A 19,740-nucleotide genomic window follows, 5' to 3' on the forward strand; every position below is an offset into this window, starting at 1 on the left:
TGATCTGTGTGATTATTGTTATGCTATAAAGTCTATTGTCTGTACAAATCCCCTCTGAAATGTAAAGTGCTGCAGAATTTGTCGGCGCTATAGAAATAAAATGTATTATTATTAATATTATGGGGGAGTGCTGCCTTATATTACAGTCTGCCTATAGGGGGGTGCTGCCTTACATTACAGTCTGCTTATTGGGGGCTGCAATATACTATACTACGTATATTGAGGGCTGACTGGTGTGTTATACTATATGGAGGCTGTCTAGGGGGTGTAGATTACAGTAAGGGGGCCATCATACAATGTGGATTTTACAGTGAGGGGACCATCATGCAGTCTTGGAGCCATCATTGGGGGATACTAAGGGGTCAGTATATATAAAGTGAGGGGGCATTATACTTTGTATAGGGGAGCGGTACAGGGGGTATACTCAGGACATTATTAAATGTAAAGTTGGCACTTATTGTTATAGGGGAACTCAGGTTACTTTGACTGTCAAACGGGGCATACAGAGGGCATTATTACATTCTAGGGGGCAAAATGTGGGCGCTGTTTTCTAGGTCACTTGCACCCGGCATTACTGTATTATAGAGGGATGCTTTAGAATTTAGAGGGCACACAGAATCACACAATTGGTGCAGTAATAGGGACACATACGGCAGCAGCAGCTCAGCATTGGGGTATCAGGTGCAGTAATAGGGACACATACGGCAGCAGCGGCTCAGCATTGGGGTATCAGGTGCAGTAATAGGGACACATACGGCAGCAGCGGCTCAGCATTGGGGTATCATGTGCAGTAATAGGGACACATACGGCAGCAGCAGTTCAGCATTGGGGTATCAGGTGCAGTAATAGGGACACATACGGCAGCAGCGGCTCAGCATTGGGGTATCAGGTGCAGTAATAGGGACACATACGGCAGCAGCGGCTCAGCATTGGGGTATCAGGTGCAGTAATAGGGACACATACCGCAGCAGCGGTTCAGCATTGGGGTATCAGGTGCAGTAATAGGGACACATACGGCAGCAGCAGTTCAGCATTGGGGTATCAGGTGCAGTAATAGGGACACATACGGCAGCAGTAGTTCAGCATTGGGGTATCAGTTGCAGTAATAGGGACACATACGGCAGCAGCGGCTCAGCATTGGGGTATCAGGTGCAGTAATAGGGACACATACGGCAGCAGCGGCTCAGCATTGGGGTATCAGGTGCAGTAATAGGGACACATATGGCAGCAGTGGCTCAGCATTGGGGTATCAGGTACAGTAATAGGGACACATACGGCAGCAGCGGCTCAGCAGGATGAGGGGTTTGTGCAGGTTGGGGATACATGGTGATGGGGCTGGAATATTAGAAGTGAAACGTGTCAAATATTTTATATTTATTTATATGCATCTCCAGTTGGAGTACTGAGGGTTTTGTTTTGCTGTATAACCATATAATTTCAAATTTTTTTACTTGTGGAATCTGCATAGCAATTATTTCCTAAATTGTGTTTTTGTGTTGTGCCTCTGCTCGGGTTCTGTAGGAGGACCATTGGATTCGTAATGTATCTTATTTTATGCTGTTTTTGACTGTATATTAATTACTGCTGGTGTCTTTGTCCTGGACGGGAACTTGCGGTGTTCCTGCGGTGGTTCTTCTGAGCGATGGGTCCTGGCTTTCTTCTTCGGCGGTCAAATGGATATATTCCCTCTGACGCCTATTTTTTGAACTAACAATCTCCTCTTCCCCTTTAAAAGGTCATTTTTACCCAAAAAAATGATCCTTTCTATAATAATCTACAATATCCTCTTTTAAAATATTCCCCTCTATTACAAATGGCTGAATGGTATAATTTATATTTTCATATTCCCTTTCTATATATCAAAATTATCTCTGACGAAATTCTCAGTTATAATATTGAATTATCCTTCTCTTCTCTAAAATTTGCTTTTTTGAATGTAACCTTAGATATAGATTCATCTCCATACGGATATTTTTTTTTGTCTACTAATTACTGATAGTCCTTTACTATGACATCATATATATAATTTTTTATTGTTTTTAAAGAATAAGTTTTCTCTTTTGAAATGCTTTCACAATTATAAATATCTGCATGTCAGGACGTCGACAGCGATGTCTTTTCTCTCTGACAAATCCATCTTTGTATACTCACACGCATATTATTTATACTTTTTAATTATGACGTTTTTTTCAACAATAAGTGATGATGGGTTTCTCCTTGGATATGATCTCGGCATAATATCGGCCCCAGTCTGGGAGTTTGCGATGTCTTGCGACTTTCCCTCACTCTAGAGCAGGGTTCCCCAACTCCAGTCCTCAAGGCCCACCGACAGATCATGTTTTCAGGATTTCCTTAGTATTGCCCAGGTCATAATTGCTTCACCTATGCAATACAAAGGAAATCCTGAAAACATGATCTGTCGGTGGGCCTTGAGGACTGGAGTTGGGGAACCCTGCTCTAGAGCAGTGGTCCCCAACTTTTTTTGCACCAGGGACCGGCTTCAAGCAAGACCATTCTTCCATGGCCCGGCAGGGCTGTTATGGAGGTGTGACAGGGGCGGGGCTTTGGTCATAAGGGGGCGGGGCTATGGATGCGGTTGTAGTTTAGCAGTGCATACTTATCATGTAATTATAACATATATAACAATGTGACTCAACTCACCATAGGTTTTGAATGAGTGGGAGCACCTGGCTTGTTTCTCTGTTTCAGTGGGAGAACTGGGCTACTTCTACTGATGACCGTCACTGCTAATCATGATTGGAACCTACAAGGAAATGGAGCATTGAGCATTTAAGAAAAATTGTACCCTTGTATTTATGGCTCCGCTCCCACTCTCCCTCCCATGTATTTATGGCTCTGCTCCCACTCTCCCTCCCTTGTATTTATGGCTCCCTCCCATGTATTTATGGCTCCGCTCCCACTCTCCCTCCCTTGTATTTTTGGCTCCCTCCCATGTATTTATGGCTCCGCTCCCACTCTCCCTCCCAGGTACTTACGGCTCCACTCCCACTTTCCCTCCCATGTATTTATGGCTCCGCTTCCACTCTCCCTCCCAGGTATTTATGGCTCCGCTCCCACTCTCCCTCCCATGTATACATGGCTCCGCTCCCACTCTCCCTCCCAGGTATTTATGGCTCCGCTCCCACTCTCCCTCCCATGTATACATGGCTCCGCTCCCACTCTCCCTCCCAGGTATTTATGGCTCCGCTCCCACTCTCCCTGCCAGGTATTTATGGCTCCGCTCCCACTCTCCCTCCCAGGTATTTATGGCTCCGCTCCCACTCTCCCTCCCATGTATACATGGCTCCGCTCCCACTCTCCCTCCCAGGTATTTATGTCTTCGCTCCCACTTTCCCTCCCTTGTATTTATGGCTTCGCTCCCACTCTCCCTCCCTTGTATATATGTCTTCGCTCCCACTTTCCCTCCCATGTATTTATGACTCCGCTCCCACTCTCCCTCCCTTGTATATATGGCTCCGCTCCCACTCTCCCTCCCTTGTATATATGGCTCCGCTCCCACTCTCCCTCCCTTGTATATATGGCTCCGCTCCCACTCTCCCTCCCTTGTATATATGGCTCCGCTCCCACTCTCCCTCCCTTGTATATATGGCTCCGCTCCCACTCTCCCTCCCAGGTATTTATGGCTCCGCTCCCACTCTCCCTCCCAGGTATTTATGGCTCCGCTCCCACTCTCCCTGCCAGGTATTTATGGCTCTGCTCCCAACCGGGTATGTATGGCTGGGCTCCCCCATCATACTTACCCCTCACGTCGCTGTCGCTGAACTTCCTTCCCGTCGCTGCGCGTCCCTGCATCTCGCGGCACTTCAGCTTCTTCCTGTGAGGAGCGGTCATGTGCTACCGCTCATTAAGGTCTATGAATATGGACGCCACCCCTATGGGAGATGAGTGGCGTCCATATTCATGACCTTAAATGAGCGGTAGCACGTGACCGCTCAGCGCTGGAAGAAGCTGCTGCGCCGATAGGGATGACAGGGTATCAGCTGCTACACCACAGCAGTCCGCGGACCGGCAAGAGCACCGCAACGGACCGGTGCTGGGCCGCGGACCGGTGGTTGGGGACCCCTGCTCTAGAGCTTTGAACAGAAAAAATCCCCCTCCCTTTTTATATTGTCTTCCTCTTTTTTATATTGTTTCTACTGGGAAATTGATTTATTTTACATGGTAAAAACGCTCACTTTATATTCATAATTATTAATGGACATAGTTCACTTAGATGTTTAAAATATTTATTAATAATAAAAATTATTTTAATGTGTTTCTGCTCCGCAGGTTCTTGTCCATATCTTCTCTTTTGAAGAAAGCTGGGATCCACTCATTCATTTCTTTATTTTTTTCTTTAAATAATTTTTCAGTTGTTACCCGTTAATCTGTGAATAGAAATGAATTGATGATTAAGAAAGGGATCCTTAATGTATATGTTTAATTCTATACCGATAAAGACGTGTTAACCTTTTATCAACCATGAACTCTGACATCATGCGTCATTTGATCTTTAGGCGCCATTTTTTGAATTTAGCATGTGCTTAAACCTTGCAAGCACCTTGTCTCTTCATATTGTATGTGGTATTTCCTGACGAAGGGGTCATTGGAACACCGAAATGCGTTGAATAAGCAACTGGAATATTTCAATAATTTCTGGAATTAATCTATTGCGGCAGCGCGGAGATAATCCACACTTCCTACTAAGCATATCTCTTCATAAGGTCGTGGATCGACCTGTGGATCTGCGGCAGCCGCCATCTTTACATGCCTGTATTCACCTGCACCAGGTGAGCAGTTTTCTTGGGGTCTCATCTTTGTGATACGTGGGATAAGACCCTATTGCGCTTTGTGTCTCCCCTCTTTCTTTTTCTATATATAGCAAACTGATGATACCGCTTAGAGTTTGTAAATCTTTCAATAAAAAAATTATACTTACGTTTTATTTATTGTGTTCCCGCTCTGCTGAAGCAGCAGGTAAAAGCTCTGAGGAGCCAGCTGTATAGAATGGAGAAGAAAGGAAGGGAAGGTGTTGGTATCTTCCATTAAAAATATACTGTACAATATAGTATAAAGGGAAGAAACAAAGTATATCTACCCATATTATGGGCCTTAGTGTAACAACATGTCACATACAACAATGGGGGAAGCTTTTCCTTACTTTGTTGGACGTCTCTCTGTTTCTTTTTTATCACTTTTGCTGCTGGAGAAAAAGAAAAAGTGATCACAAATAAATATATAAATATAATAATCAGGAACAAATCCTAGCATCATAGGGATACAGACAATAAACATAATGTATGCCCTGTCTCATATACTTCACCACATCATATAGATTGCTAATTATTAGCTCATTGAATACATTTCACATGCACTTGCAAGCGGACTGATCTGCCTGTGTAACTACCAGGACAAATCATTGTATAATTTTGCATCTAGAAGTCAGCATTTAGGACATAAGGGCACATCCATTTGTGGGAAGGGTTAAATACTTACATGTTTTTGACAGTGGTCTGGTTCTTTCTTCTAAAGCATTTCGGCTTCCACCATTTATGTTTGTGTCTTAAAAAATCCAAACAAACAAATTGTGACTCCGACAATTCACATCATCATTCTGATCAGTCTATGAGAATTTATACAGTGATATTGTCCTGTGTAATGTCCTATGATAATGTCACAATTAGTGATGGGTGAACCCCTGGATGTTCGGGTCCGGCGGGTTCTGCCAAACATTTAAAAAAAAGTTTGGTTTGGGTACCAGAACAGTACCTGAAACTGAACCTAGCCCCATTCAGATGCATGGAGTGCCCGAACACCCATTGTTTGCCATGCTGTCATTTGCAGCACAGCACAGCAAACACTGTCTGTGATCAGTCAGAGAGCTGTGGTTTCCAACACCAGCTATGAAAGTTTACCTCTGTTCATAGAGGCGTCAGCTGATTAGAGAGTACTATTCCCATCAGCCTACGCCTGCTGCCGCTAATAACAGCGAGATCAGGTGTCGTTGATGGGAGTATTCATCAGTCAGTGCCTGCCAGGGCCGGACTGGGACAAAAATTCAGCCCTGGCATTTGAAGTTACACAGGCCCACTAGTCACATGGTAACTATATAATATATTTGTACACTTGTAGGTTGCAAGAAGTGATAAGAGATTAACACGACTATAACATGTAGCCACAGTTGTGCCCAGTATTTCAGCTCAGTCTATTTATTGCTTTTAGGTACAGTACTCATCCCAAAGCTCTGTCCCCTTTTGTACGCATGGTGACAGAATTCCTGGCAGAACTGCTATCCATTGGGCAACCAGACCCCCTGGTCACAGCCGCCCCTATCATACCTCCCAACTTTTGAAGAAGGGAAAGAGGGAGAAAGACAGCGGCGCGCTGCTGCAAATTTTAGGCCACGCCCCGGCCACATCCATTTCACAACTAGTCACACCCATGTCCACGCCCAACCGCACCTATTTAGCACTGCTGATCACACTGACTGGTACTGATGGCACAGTGGCTGGCATTATGGGCACACTGACTGGCACTAAGGAAGAGAGAAAACAGAGAGAGAGAGAAAAAAGAAAACCGAGAGAAAGAAAGGAGAGTGAGAGAAAGAAGAGAGAAAGAAAGAGGGGAAAGAAAGAAAAGAGAGAGACAGAGAAAGAACAGAGAGAGAAAAGAAAGAAAGAGGAAAGAAAAAGAAAGAAAGAGGGGAAAGAAAAAAGTAAGATTAGAGAGAGAAAGAAAGAACAGAGAGAGAAAGAAAATGAGAGAAAGACTGAACAGAGAATGAGAAAGAAAGAACAGAGAAAGAAAGAAAAAGAGAGAAAGAAATAAAGATTCTATAAAGATACTATAGCAGCCCAGCTCCCATTGTAGTGCCCACCTGAGCCTCCCGATGCAGGACATATTATGATCCGCTCACATGGCCGGCATCCCCGATTCCAAGGCGATCCTGCTGTCTGCGCTGTCGGAGGAGGACATGGTGATGGAACTGAAGCATTCCTAGTTCCGTCACAATCTCCTCATGAAATTACCTCATTTCCGGTCAGCTTCCAGAATATCACTTCCGGTGGAACATCATGTGTGAGTTTTAAAATGCTCCTCGGGGCTCCGCCGTGTACTCCTGTGTCTGTGGGAAAAGCCCGCTCTGTATGCTTCGTACACACTTGGCTCCGCTCCGTACATCCCGCACACACAAGGCTCCACTTCGTACACGCGCGGCTCCTCTCCGTACACCCCGAACACGCGGCTCCTCTCCGTACACCTCGTACATGTGGCTCCTCTCCGTACACATCCGGCTCCGCTCCGTACACACGCGGCTCCGCTCCGTACACCTCATACACACACAGCACTGCTACATCTACCCTGAAAACCACCCCTGACCCCATACATACTGACCTCATCCAGCACCATGAAAACCAGCACAGCAGAGTCCGGCAGACACCAAGAGGCAGGGCTGTGCGCACAGGACCTGTGATGAGGTCACAGGAGGGGCGGAGTCAGGGGTCACCTGATCAGGGGTCTGGACAAAGGCTCCTGATCATGTGACCCCTGACTCCTCTCCTGTGACCTCATCACAGGTCCTGTGTACAGAGAAGAGAGCAGGCAAGCGACGCTGTAAGTGGCTGGGGGGGTCTCAAGCTAGGGCAAGGATGGGGTGCGTGGCGGCTTATCTCCCTGCAGTGTGTGCAAGGCAGCAGGAACAGCAGCCAGGCCAGTGGCCGCATCAGCTGGCAAGCGGCCAGATGAGCGGGCGCTGCCGCCAGCGGCCCACATGACAGCGGCCCAGCGGGAAAATGCCCGGTTGGGCATAATACCAATCCGGGCCTGGTGCCTGCACTATAAATAAACACAATTTTTTTAAAAAAATGACGTGAAGTCTTTCTATTTTTGATTACCAGTATGGTAAAACTGACAGCTGTGAGCTGCAACATTTAGCTGTCAGCTTTAGCAAAGCTGGTTATCAACAATAGAGGGGTCGCAACGGCATTTAGGCTAAGTGCACACGTTGCATTTCTTGTGCATATTTTTCCTGATAAAAATCGCATGGTACAGCTCCCAGAAACCTGTCGCGGTTTTTTTGCGGTTTTCCATGCGGTTTGTATGCGTTTTTGGTGCGGTTTTTGTGCATTTTTCACGCGTTTTTTTTAATGCGTTTTTTGAACGATTTGTCAGCGTTTGCTACTTTAACAAAGTTGACTGAAGAAAAAAAAAAAAAGGCTTTATGAAGTCATTTCCTGGTCAAACCCTATTCTCCTTGTTTTTGGCAAATTGCAAGATGCCTCCATTGCAGAGCCTGTGTTTTACCCCAGAAATTGCGCTTATTTTGCATCTTACAACATTGATTTTGCTGCACCACCACATTAATGAGCAGGTAATGCTGGATTCACATTATTTTTTTTTTCACGTACCGCATCTATCGTGTCATTGTCCGCGTCTATGCGCATGGCGTGCACATGGTCTTGACTTTTCCTGTGTTTAATATGCATTTCTTTTTCGGGTGCACTCACAGGGTTCACATTGCATTAGGGGCAATTTTCTGCTGGATACGTTACATAGTGGCAATATGTTAAGGATGCCTTAGTCCGCCATTGCCCGCAATGAAAATGCATCATAAGGCATGTACAAATCGCAATGTTTTATCAAGTAGGCGATAATGATGCACCCTTGAACGCTGCTTGCCATCTTTTGGTTGCGTTGGTGAACGCACTTGTTTGCTGTTCCACGATGTACATGTGTTGTTTTGCGTTATAGTGCGCATGCATTTTTTGACGACAGAATTGTATAAACTGTGTTTTACCACTAGATTGTTAGTGCGCTTACAAAATGCAAGCATGTGCAACTAGTTATATATTACATTGGTTTTTTGGTAACACAATGCGCCTAAAAAAAAAATGCTGCAAATTAGCATTAGGCTGGAGTCACACTAACCAGCGCAAAATACGCTCCGTATTTTACATGCGTAATACGGATGAATCACCACTAAATAGTGCTCCGTATGTCATCCGTAATCAAAGTGTGGTCGCGTATTTTGCGCATGTCAGCATCCGTATGTAATCCGTATGGTGAGATTTTCTCACAGGCTTGCAAAATGGACATAAAATGGAGCCCTATGACAGGGTTTATAACAGAAACCAAAGAATAGATATAGACACATAGAATGTATATATATATGTATTCTATGTGTATATATCTATTCTTTTGTTTCTTTATTAAACCTGTCAGTGTGAGTTTACTGTATAGCGCACTGAATTGCCGGCTTTGCTAAAAGACACCGGGTGCGTATTTCTCGCAGGTCACATGTGTGGTCCGTGTGTAATCCGTATTTTTTGCGCACCCATAGACTTGCATTGGCGTATTACGGGCGTAGTACGCTGACAATCGCAGCATGCTGCGAGTGGCACGGAGCGGAGGATACGGAGGAGAAATATACGGCTGGTGCGAGGGATCCCATAGAGAATCATTGGTCCGTGTCTAATGCGTGCTTTTTGCGCCTCTCACTCTCCCGTATTCCTCGCCAGTGTGACCCCGGCCTTAATGTCTGTATAGTTCTTATCAGATCATTTAGATGTTTTTGGGACTCATATTAAATTCTCCCATAGGAGCGATGTCGTACAAGGGTGAGGAACAGGAGGACAGCTCCCAAAAGAATGTGGGTCCACCCAATAGTTCAAGAGCATGAGGACAAGGGCCACTTCAATCTTCTTTACCAGGATTTAAGAAAGTAAGATATAGTAGGGCAACTTATGTTTTTTGGACTCATTGACCAACAAATATAATGTTAATTTTTTTGGTTTTTTGTTCAAATCATGTTCAATAATTACCTTTTATTTTGTTTCCTGTTTCAGGTATCCAGAAAAATTTGTCAACTTCTGCCGGCTGACAATACCAGCATTTGATCGCCTACTCGACCTTCTTTCCCCCGAGTTAAATTATCAAGAAACAGTCATGAGAAGACCCATCTCTGCTGAAGAAAGGCTGCTCATCACCTTGCGGTAATATATATATTTTTTTTTGATACACATTTAACCCCTAAGATCCCAATGAAACATGTTTTTCTTTGTTTTTTTTCCAGGTTTTTGGCCACAGGAGAGAGCTACACATCACTGCACCTCCAATTTAGGGTTGGTAAATCCACCATCTCTCAAATTGTGAGGTGCACATGTGCCGTCATCTGGCGGAAGTTGCAGCCCATCGTCATGCCATCGCCGACCGTGGAGACTTGGTTGCAGGTCGCAGCTGGCTTTCAGTCTGTGGCCAATTTCCCAAACTGCATTGGTGCAGTTGATGGTAAACATGTGAGAGTGCAGAAGCCACCACGATCGGGATCACGCTTCTTTAATTATAAGAAGTATTTTTCAGTGGTCCTGATGGCGGTGGCTGATGCACATTACAAATTTGTTGCCATCGACGTTGGTGCCTATGGCAGTACTGGGGACTCTCGGGTTTTGCGATCATCTCAGATCAGACTGCAAATTCTTCAACATGGCGGAACGCTTCCAGCCCCAAGACCTTTGCCGGGTTCCACAATTCCAGTGCCCTTTGTGATGGTATCGGATGAGGCCTTTCCCTTAAAGACCAACCTGATGCGCCCATACCCACGAAGGACACTGGATGACCGGCGGAGGATTTTTAATTATCGGCTGAGCCGTGCACGAAGATATGTGGAATGCGCCTTTGGGATCATGTGTAGTCAGTGGCGTATCTTTCACACAGCCATCCAGTTAGAGACTGACACTGTTGACACTGTAATTAAGATTAAGGCGTGCTGTGTACTCCACAACTACCTTCAAGAATACAGAACAGAGGTAGATGAAGAGTCACAGGTGTCTGAATTAGTTGCAGTCGAAACCTCGGGTCATGGAAGGCTTTCTAACTCGGGGGTGTGTGTGCGAGAAACCTTCACAGACTACTTCATGAGTCCTGAAGGTGCCGTGCACTGGCAATACTCCAGTGCCGGTGTTGATCAGCCTGTACATGAGAGAAGAAATGATGATTGATCCCAAGCAACCGAGTTCTATGTTGATCAAAATTTTTTGCCAAAATGTTAAAAATTAATAAAATTTTCGGTTGTTAAACAGTAATCTTGCCTCTGTGAAAATCGATTCTTTACACACCACCATTTTCCACTACACTCAATTTTCAGAACATATATACTATAATTGCTTTTAATTTAAACATATAGCCCATGGTGCGTTACTTTACAAGGGTTAACATACCAAATATCACTACAGTACACAAAGGAGGCAGTAGTTTGGGGTGTCACAGCAGTACGGTGGTTGGTTGAGCTGTTAGCTCCAATAGTAGTGAGGATGCAGCGTGTTGTGAGTAGAGTTTAGGTCCACAGCTGATTTTGTTGAAGTTTGCGTTGTCCGTTGTGGGTGTATGAATGACTAACCAAAAATTTCAACTATTTTTGTGGTATAATTAAAAAACAAAGTATGTCACGTTGGGTAATCTAGTAGAGGAGAGGACTCATCTAAATGCAAGTGTTTATTGCTTCATTACAGTGAGTAGTCTTTTGCACTGAAAATATATTTACACACACACACAGAGTCTTGAAACCATTATTTTTTATATAAACAGTAACAAACTTGTATAAACCACAAGTAAAAAAACAGTATGAAACATACTACAACATAACGACAAACATTGTCGGAATAATGTAACCCTGTCAACAGGACAGGCAAGGTGTCTGGTGGCTACGGAGGTTTTTGGACCAGACTAATTACTTATTGATTAACCAAGCATCAAAATTGTTGGTAGTCTGGATCGTAGCTATACGAGGGGTATAGATTTTGAGACAACACCTGACTCATTGGAGAGTTTCCATGTTGTCCAATAGTTTGTGATGGATTTGGGCAGCCATAAACCAATGAATCTGGATGTTCCGGACGAAAGGATGGCGCGGGCCCAAACCGCTGCGATGCATCTGCTGCTGGTGGTGGTGGTGGCACACTGCGGGGATTACAAAGGTTCATAATCCCAGTGATTATGTCATTGGAAGGTGGTGGAATTGATGCTGTGTCAACAGACATAATAAGTACATGTACAGCTGACATTATTAAATTCTGACGGTCCCGTGTCATGGACCTCAGGCGGCTGGCTATGTTTACCCCAAAAGTGTCTAGTTCATCTTGATGTCTGACATTATAAGACTGAGGGTTCTGCTAGTGAGTTGTTGAATTGCACTAGCGGAAGTCTCAGTTGTTGTCCCTTTTTTTTGGCCTGCCCTTGTCGATGACACGGGACGGCCAGAACCTGCCCGTATCCAAGTGCGCCTTGACACACCACCACCTGGGGTACTGCTAGCGGCAGATGCAGTAGCATTAACAGTGGAGCCAGACGCCTCCTCCACGACAGAGGACACACTGGTGTCCAAACAGGAATCACAACCAGAAGGTTCGGATGCTGTGGAGGAAATGGCTGAAGAGGGCCTGTCATTCGGAGGACCTGGAGAGGAAGACATGTCCTGCACCTCCTCGGCCAGACCCTGTTCCGGGCTGTTCTGTTCAGTGTCCATTGACGTCCCGGGACTGATATTTCCATCCGTTCTGTAGAAGGAAGAACAACTAAATTATTATACACCAAAAAACAAGAGTCAAACTTTATAACTGAGCAGAAATATAAATATATATAAATAAATCATGGATACACTCGGGAATGACATGCGATTTTAGGGTCTTTTTTGGAGCATCAAGTATACCTCCCGGAATATAAGCAAGTGATCAAAGATGGGTTACAGCATATGGGGACATAGTCTATGGCCTAGCATATTTGGGAAGAATCTATGGAGCATTTTGGAGCCAAAACAAGGATCATTATATCTTTACCATCTTATGTGGCCATTTTGTACCTTTGTGCTACTTTTTAATTTTTTTTACGTTTTCATTTGTCTATTTTCAACAGAGTCTCAACTTCCGCTTACCAAAAATCAATATTCCCCCATTGTTTTGTCAAAGAGACACACCGCCCTACGACAACAACTACAAATGTCCAGTCATCATCTAGAGGCAGCGTATATCCATTGTTTTGACAACAGCCATATACAACCCCAGTTATCAAAGCGCAATGTACCTCCGCAAATTCCTGCTGGTTAAAACAAACTGCAGCAGATCTGCAAATGGAACCTTCTTTCTAGGAGGTGAACTTCCACTTGGTGTTTTCATAGACTTTACCAGCCTGTCTGTTATGGAGCGCCAACGATTTTTAACATCATCCACTGCAATGAAATCAAATAAAAACATTACTTTAATTTCAAAAATTACAGGCCAACTTAGTACTCATAATACTAACTTACTAATCTGTTTTTTCCCAGCTCTTGGCAGGTCAGGCCACTGCGGATATATTTCCGTCACAATTGCTGGCCAAGCATCCCTTTTATTGTATGTTCCTTTGTATGCCTCGCTGGCGCGGTCCCACACTTCAGGATGTTTCTCTATCTGGAAAGTGAAAATTCCGTGTTAATACGTGTTATTTCAAAGTAATGTGAAATACAAAAGTCCGTTTTATCTCTATAATTTGGTCAACACATGTAGAGATATATATCCACACCTAGGCCTAACACAATGACAAACCCCACACTCTCTGTATGACACCTGTGTAACAAAAGATACGGCAAGGAAGGCCTTATACGCTTTCCCAAACACCACACCAATTCTCCATGGCTAAGGCGAGTTTCACAGTAGTGCCTTTGATTTTTTATTATAGACGCATGAGTTAATACTATTCTATAACCATGTTCAGGCATGATACTAAAAAAGCTGACGTGCGCATGGCAATCCACGCTACAGCGTGTTCTTGCCGCACAAATGACCTTTTTTTTTTAAAAACACAGGTGAGGCGGAGGAAAAATAATACCGTTTGCGTACGCTGTGCCATGGCGTACTGTTCAAAAACCAAAATTTAAAAAAAAAAAAAAATGGTATGTGCGCAACACCATGCTGAAAAAAATTAAACATAGGGATGCAGAACGCATGCGCATGGACGCGCATGAAATGCAACCCTAGAAACAATATATTTTTTTATTTAACACCGAATCCAATGCCTGACCCTTGATTTTAAAATATATACACAAAATTAAAAATATGGTTGACATGAAGTCATCAATGTTATGTTGTTTATTAATGGTGTTAAATGTTTTTTCTAATTTAGGGGTTCAATTTCGGTGTATAATCAAGAAAAAATTTGGCGTGGGCTCCCGCGCAATTTTAGACACCAGAGAGGGAAAAGCAGGTGAGTGACGGCAGATTTAAATAGCCTAAGAAGGGACCATTTTTTTGGCCCCCCCCGGCTACAAAAATCTGCCGACAGACACCCCATAAAGGGCACATCTGTAAGATGCGCCTTTTATGGCACTTAACCCTCTCTCTTCCCACAGCCATCGTGCAGGGGCATATGGGGTAATAAGGGGTTAATGTCACATTGCAATTGGAATGTGACATTAAGCCGGGTTAATAACAGATAGGCGTCAATCAGACGCCGATCCATTATTAACCATATATTAATGAAGGGTTAAAAAAATTAACACAGACAATATTTTTAAACATTTTTATTGAAAATAAGACAACTTGTTTTTGACCATTGTTTATTTCTCGCCCAATCCATCCATTGAAGAAAGAGAAGAAAAAAAAACAAAAAAAAACCATTCATTGCTGACCTGAGATCAGCCCAGGAGTGTGAGAAATTTTCCCACGGTCCTGAGTTCATCTCAGGACAGCATGGTAGTCTGCGCATGCGCAGACCGGACCGCCCGAGTTCACCCGAGCAGCGCGAGCTGACTTCGGGTGAAGTCGGTAAACAATGAGCCGGGGCGCTTTACGGCCCCGTTCATTGTAGCGGCGTCGGGAGTTTAGAGCGGCCACATGTTATGTGGCCGCTCTAAACTTTAGATCTTCGTGGGACACTCGTTTTTATGGGATGCTGCGGAGGGTAGGTATTTTTGTGGTTTGTTTTTTTACAATTTTATTTAGGTTGAGCATGGTCTTCGGGGAATTAGCAGAAGAGGTGAGTATGGTTTTTTTATTTTTATTTTTTTTTTAGGTGGCGACGTCGGGGACAGGTAATTATAATTTTTTTCCACAGGTAACCACTGGCCACCAATGAAAAAAAATTATTTGACACTTTAAAAAAATAAATAAATAAAGGCTGAAGGGGGAAAAAATGATAAATAAATATATATATGGGGGGAGGCAGGAATTAAAAAGGCGCATTAATGGGGGCCCTAAAATTAAATATTGGCGGGGGACAGGGAAAATAAAAAAAATATTCACAGCAGGAACGGCGCAATGGGAAATACGGCTCCCATCGCGCTGAGCCTGCTGGCACTACTGTATAGGAACAGACATAGGCCGATGGGACTAGTAGTCCTATCGGCCTATGCCAGAGAGCAGGCTCAGCAGCGGTCACAGACGCCCCATAGACCACATCCACGCCATATACACCACACACTGACACACACACTCACCACGCTTATCATGAAGGGGACATTCAGCTCCATCCTGTCGTACCACTCCATGCCTGCAGTGCCAGCCATGATACAGGAAGAAGGAAAGGATTATGGGATTTCCTTCTTCCTGTATGGGATGGTCCTTGCATGGCATGATGGGGCATGATGGGATGGGCTAGATGACATTTCCTGGCCGCATGCGGTATTTACCGCGAAAAATATGCTGGTTTTATGTAAAAATGCGGTTTATATGCGATCCCATACAACCCTATGGGGCCGGGATCGCCGCGGATCCGCAAAATTAATGAGCATGCTGGGTTTTTTTCCGCGATGCGATTCCGCTGCGGAAAAAAACGCAGCATTAGCACAACAAAGCGGAATCCCATAGGATTGCATGGGATGCTTATTTTTTGCGATTTCGCGGCAGAAACGTGCGGTAAATAACGCCGTGGAAACGCGAAAATAACTGATCGTGTGAACGCAGCCTTAAAAAAATAATTAAAAAAAAATGGAATGGGATCCCCCCATTTTTAACAACCTGCCAAGAATTAATGCTTAGGAAGCCTATGGATAAAGTTATCTGACTGGATATAACTGCTATCCATGTATTCTTGAGTACATTTTTTTCCAGGAGACTCGGGGATGTTCTGGGAGTCTTGGCGAATACATTATAATCTCACTATCTGTCTACTTACAAGCTGATATCCTCATTGCTGCCTTCTGATGTGGCATTCACCTTATCCACCTCTTCTTCTTCCTCCTCCTCCTCTTCATCTTCCTTCTCCTCCTCCTCTTCCTCCACCACCTCCCCCTCTTCCTCCTCCTCACTATTGGATATATAGCATACACTTTATTTAGCAATTCTCAAACTGCCATTGTTGTTACAATTACTCATTTTATACGAGAAATTTCTCTAAAAACTTCTGAATGTCTATCCATCGTCACTGTTATCCTCCAGTTGCCAACTATTAGCAGAATGAAGGCTGCAATTTATAGTCGACTGTGTATGGAGGACATAAATGGTTTCATAAAACTCCCAGGCATGATCAGTAAAAATCACTCAAAGAAAAGGTGTACGTATTACTCACAGCAACCAACCAGATCATTGCTCTCATTTTAAAGGAAATTGAGATGTTGAAATCTGGATTCTGATTGGCTGTGAAGGGTCACACTGATACTTTGTCTTAGAAGAGTATTTATACATGAGCGTGCCTGTGTCTGCTGATGGTGGCACAGTGACAATGAGGGGATGTGAAATCCTCATGAATTTCCAACTCTTTCTTACATCATTTCCCCTTGTAGATACAGTACATTGATTATGGCAATAGTATATCTGAGGGAACAGCTCAGAAATATGACTCTGTTTATAATACCAACTTACAAGATGGTCTCCAGGGTAGGCGCGCGGGATGCTCCTCCAAATTTGTTTTTCCTATAATAGAACATACAGCTCTGGTTAGAATCATAACACATTGGCTCATCATCTGCGGCTTTTTATAAGTCACTTTCCTTATATGTCTAGTGGTATTTGTTGCTGTTTTGGCACAGAATTCATCAAAATAATGTGCGTGATTCATGAATTTGTCTCAAAGTAAAAAATAGGCTTTTTTCGTCTTTTGAACTGCGTTTGTGATGTTTGGTCTCATATTTTGGAGTCCTGAAAAACACACCAGAGGGAGGAAGAAGGAGACTAGAGAGAATCTGTCAAAACCTACAAAAGACAAAATGAAAAAAACCCTGCTATAATTAAATAAGTAAAAAGCAAAAGTGCATTTAAATCATACGGAGTTCTTAGTAATACTGTATTTGATCAAACATAGCATAAAAGCCATCCCACCATCGACAAGGTGACTGTGATCGGGGCGGTCCTACACTGTCTAGTATTAATAACCTTATGTGTCAAAGTTGACGTCTGTGTGAATAAGGGCAGACAAGGACCGGGTCCCAACCAGTGGACACCAGTCAGGGGAAGCTTTAAAATACAATTTCCAGCTCAGGAGAGGGAGGCCACACCCCAGCTTACAAAAATAAATTTTTGTGTTTTTTCGTTGTATTTTTGCATTCTGTGCAAGCTGGGGTGTGGCCTCCCTCTCCTGAGCTGGAAATTGTATTTTAAGGCTTCCCCTGACTGGTGTCCACTGGTTGGGACCCGGTCCTTGTCTGCCCTTATTCACACAGACGTCAACTTTGACACATGATAAGGTTATTAATACTAGACAGTGTAGGACCGCCCCGACCACAGAGTCTCCTTGTCGATGGTGGGATGGCTTTTATGCTATGTTTAATCAAATACAGTATTACTAAGAACTCTGTATGATTTAACTGCACTTTTTCTTTTTACTTATTTAATTATAGCAGGGTTTTTTTCATTTTGTCTGTAGGTTTTGTATGCTTTTTGGCCATGTGAACATGCATTTATATGCTGCATGTGTACCAACTCAAACCAAGCTCAATTTTTGTGTTGTTTTTTTTTTTTCAGAGAGAATCTGTGCCAAATCAGGTGAAAATATCTGGAATTGTTAAAAAACGACCAAAAAGCAGCAAAAATTAAAAAAAGGCGAGCACATGTAAACTTGACTTAAAAAAGGTGCAAATAATGAATAGGGTGAAAAACAACAAAAAAAGGTGCCAACACACAAAAGTAGACATAAAGTGGACACAAAGGTGGTGATGAATCTGGACCACGATCTATATAACCTGTCCCTCAGATAACAGCATGGACATAACCTCCAGAATCTCTCCAGCTCTGCCATCACGTAGATTGTGCTACACAGAAGGATGATCCTTTAATCTCAGGCTCCAAGACAACATTTGGTTGGTCAAGAGTCCGGATAAATTTGGGGCATTACTGTAATTGGCTCCTGACCGTATTGTTATTCTACGAATAAAAGGGATGAGGAACAGTATGAAGAATTAATTTGGGTCTAAGTTCTTTATTATTGAATGCAATGTCATCCTTCTTATGGAAACAGTATAAATGCCCCTGAGTGGGAACAGTAACGCCATGATATCACCACCATGGCGTCCTCCCCTTATTGGGACACATACTACTCCTATATGAATGTGGAAGATATAATAAGATACATACTCGAATTCTACCTCCCATAGCTCTATGCTGACTCTCCATCTATTAAAGAAAAAGAAAACAGAATGAATAATATTACACATACACAGTCACCATGATGGTAGGAAGAGGAATGATACTATTGAGCCTTAATATAACCAATGCAGACTCATAGCGAACATCTCTGTGGTGGGTCATTACAGGGAGAGTCCAGGAGGATCAATAATCCCAGTTATATGATATACATACAGCTCAAGCAGGAACTCCTTGTACTCCTTGTACTCCTCTTCTAACGTCATCCTACTGAAGAGAAGGAAGACTATTAGGAATTATTGTATCTGCTCCATAGCTGATAACAGATCATCAATGGTCACTAAAATGTACAACTGTTGTATGTCACAAACCTGGCGTAGTGTAAGGCCCTGTTCACATGTACGTGTCTCCAGGGCGTCTGGCAGCCGTTTTCACCCGTACTGGAGACATATATCCACACGTACCCATTACAACCTATAGGGCTGCTCATATGTCCGCGTTTTGCCAGCAGCACAGATGACAGAGGCCAATACAAGTCTATGGGTTGATTTTTACAAAGCCATACTGGAAAAAAACAGATGTCACATGGATGGTGGCACACTAATGGCTCATTGATGATACAGTGATAGCACTTGGGTGACACTGATGACACCAAGTCATCGCCAATTGTGGTACTTTACAAATTAAAATAAAATCTTTAGTTCAGTACTAGAAAAAATATTTATGCAAAAAAACACCAATTAGAATAATATAGGACTAATTACCCCATTTTCAAACTATTTAATTAAAGTTTATATTCTAATAATTTTTAAAATATCACAATTGGTGGAGAATTGGTTTCTAAATAGTGTGTACTCTAATAACACAATAATACTGTGAGTTTTCTCAATGATGACACTCCGATGGCTCACTGATACTACACTGACGACACACTGATACTACACTGATGACACACTGACAGTACACTGATGACACACTGACAGTACACTGATGACACACTGATAGTACACTGATGACACACTGATAGTACACTGATCCAAAACACTGACACCGGTACTATTTTTTCCGGTATTGGTATTATATGGACGTGTGAAGGGGCCCACAATGTCCTCCCACCATGAATGAATTTCCCAAAAATGGGACACTAAATCTGCCACATCTGAACTTGCCCTTCGGCTAATGTTCGGCGGTAATAAGAGTC

General features: G+C 43.4%; 1 long non-coding RNA gene across 1 annotated transcript; it reads left to right on the forward strand.

Annotated features, from left to right (window-relative positions):
* Positions 1–7,557: 7,557 nt before the first annotated feature.
* LOC141088135 (uncharacterized) lies at positions 7,558–18,359 on the forward strand. Its single transcript, XR_012231846.1, has 2 exons — positions 7,558–7,611; positions 17,922–18,359. It is a non-coding gene; the product is annotated as an uncharacterized lncRNA (long non-coding RNA).
* The last annotated feature ends 1,381 nt before the right edge of the window (positions 18,360–19,740 follow it).

This window comes from Dendrobates tinctorius, unplaced genomic scaffold, assembly GCF_039654945.1.
Source record: "Dendrobates tinctorius isolate UK_male_01 unplaced genomic scaffold, ASM3965494v1 ptg000037l, whole genome shotgun sequence".
In the NCBI taxonomy this organism is placed as follows: domain Eukaryota; kingdom Metazoa; phylum Chordata; class Amphibia; order Anura; family Dendrobatidae; genus Dendrobates; species Dendrobates tinctorius.